The sequence below is a fragment of the Limulus polyphemus genome, unplaced genomic scaffold (assembly GCF_000517525.1).
Source record: "Limulus polyphemus unplaced genomic scaffold, Limulus_polyphemus-2.1.2 Scaffold5515, whole genome shotgun sequence".
In the NCBI taxonomy this organism is placed as follows: domain Eukaryota; kingdom Metazoa; phylum Arthropoda; class Merostomata; order Xiphosura; family Limulidae; genus Limulus; species Limulus polyphemus.
The window spans coordinates 36881-39533 of record NW_013671125.1 but is presented as its reverse complement, the minus strand read 5'-3'; positions in this window follow the sequence as shown (position 1 = coordinate 39533).

Sequence of the window (2653 nt, the reverse complement as noted above, 5' to 3'; positions counted from 1 at the left end):
GTCCTTCATATGGTCCTGACCTTACCGTAACTTCGATCATTTGTATTTATATCCTTCATATGGTCCTGACCTTACCGTAACTTCGATCATTTGTATTTATATCCTTCATATGGTCCTGACCTTACCGTAACTTCGGTCATTTGTATTTATGTCCTTCATATGGTCCTGACCTTATCGTAACTTCGATTATTTGTATTTATGTCCTTCATATGGTCCTGACCTTACCGTAACTTCGGTCATTTGTATTTATGTCCTTCATATGGTCCTGACCTTACCGTAACTTCGGTCATTTGTATTTATGTTCTTCATATGGTCCTGACCTTACCGTAACTTCGGTCATTTGTATTTATGTGGTCAGGACCATGTGAAGGTAAGGTCAGGACCATATGAAGGACATAAATACAAATGACCGAAGTTACGGTAAACCATGTGAAGGACATAAATACAAATGACCGAAGTTACGGCTTGACCTTCTCGTAACTTCGGTCATACTTGCGCCACGCAAAAATGGAAACCTGATTTCGAAACAACCGAATGTTTTACATACGGCAATGTTATCCGGTTTTTATGATATTTTTCCGCGCAAAACATGATTCTGAAATTTTAATGTTTTTCCAGTGAAAAAACAAATTTTGGGTAGGTTTCTGACTGACCAGGATCTTAAATGTATTCAGTATACTTGTAAAGTGGTATTCCAATACCCATGTAAATGTATAACGTTTTAAAATACGGTATTTTCCCTTAATAAATATTTTCTTTATATACGGTATATTGTATAAGCCTACATTTTACATAATACGGTACAGTAAGCGTAGAATGAAGGTTATTATCTGTTGTTGTTTTTATCTTAAATACTTTTTATAATTAAAAAATGTACATACTATATCTGTAATGTGTTGTGTCCATAATACACATCTACATAAGTTTTGGAAGGTTATTTCGGTCTGAACACTATCTTATTGTACACGTACTGCTATATTAGTATATAGCAACTGGGTCGTAACTAACAGTAGTGACCGCTACAAGATGGCGCTCGACTAGCACACATCGGCCAGTATGAATAGAACAAGGACGGTCTGTTACTAGATATTTATAGTTTTACTCATAACGTAACTTAATCTCAACTTTTATAAATAAAAAAAAATGAAGTTATCAACTAGTTATTTTCAAGATTCATTTAAAACCAATGAACGACAGTCAGATTGAAACAAAATAAAATCATATGACAATACGAGCTAGAAATGAAAATTTAGCTATTGCAGGAGTACTAATAAGGTTCGATACATACATATTATACACAAACATATAGATGCATACACAGACCAACGAGGCCTAACCGTATTTCTTTGGTTTGTTGACCCAAGCTGTGCTGATGACCCTTAAATAGGCGAAACTGCAGTTTACAGCAGAGGGGATTGACCACTCAACAAATGCCATAATATTTCACACGCCTGAATTAATTTAGATTACTATATGGTGAGTTAGAAAGGACCCACAAATCCAATACATATTTTATGCTATATATCTAATCCCATTTTCTCGCAATCTAACTTTGCTTCTATTCCTCTCTCTCTCTACCAGTTTTGACAACAAAGTGCACGGTGGAACAGACGTAAGTTTACATACTTACAACGCTAAAATCCGGGGTTCGATTCCCAGCGGTGAACACGGCAGATAGCCCAATGTGGCTTTGCTCTGAAAAATAAACAAAGTGTCTTGACAACAAAATTATATTTTGAAAAGACATATCAGTGATTTGTAGGATGTTTTTAGTTGAGGTTTACTCACCACAATGACTCTTATGTTTATATGTATATATATATATATATATTGAATAACATGTACAACTGATGCTTCTAACTTATTCAACAAACAAACTGTTTACAATACTTTAAATGAAGCTCGTTTGTTATTTGATTCACCATGGTTACTGACGAGGGGTGGGATTCCTATAAACAGCATAACTCAGTGAGAAGTGGTGAATCGAACAACAGATTGTGCTTCATTTTAATTTTTCAGGTGTATGCTTCTTTATACGAGCGGATAAGCACTTAGTAGTGGATCCCATGTATTCAACTGCACATTAATAGATAAAAAACGACTGCCTGGCTAAAGGGTCGTTATAAACGTGACAGTTAATCCCGCTATTTGGTGAATAGGATCCGAAAAGGGTAAGCCTGGACCTGGAATCTTTGGTCTGGACATTTAGTGTTAAGAGTGAAAATAAATGACATATCTTTAAGAATAAAAGCACAAACACAGTGATATCAAACAAACATATGTCACGACATTTCTCCAGAACCTTTCTGTCTGTGTTTTATAAAAGTATGTCATTTCTCCACAACCTTTCTGTCTGTGTTTTATAAAAGTATGTCATTTCTCCACAACCTAATTCTACTTTATCTTCTCTCGATCTCATTCTACTTTATCTTCTCTAGATCTCATTCTACTTTATATTCTCTAGATTTAATTCTACTTTATCTTCTCTAGATCTCATTCTACTTTATATTCTCTAGATCTCATTCTACTTTATCTTCTCTAGATCTCATTCTACTTTATATTCTCTAGATCTCATTCTACTTTATATTCTCTAGATCTAATTCTACTTTATCTTCTCTAGATTTAATTCTACTTTATCTTCTCTAGATCTCAT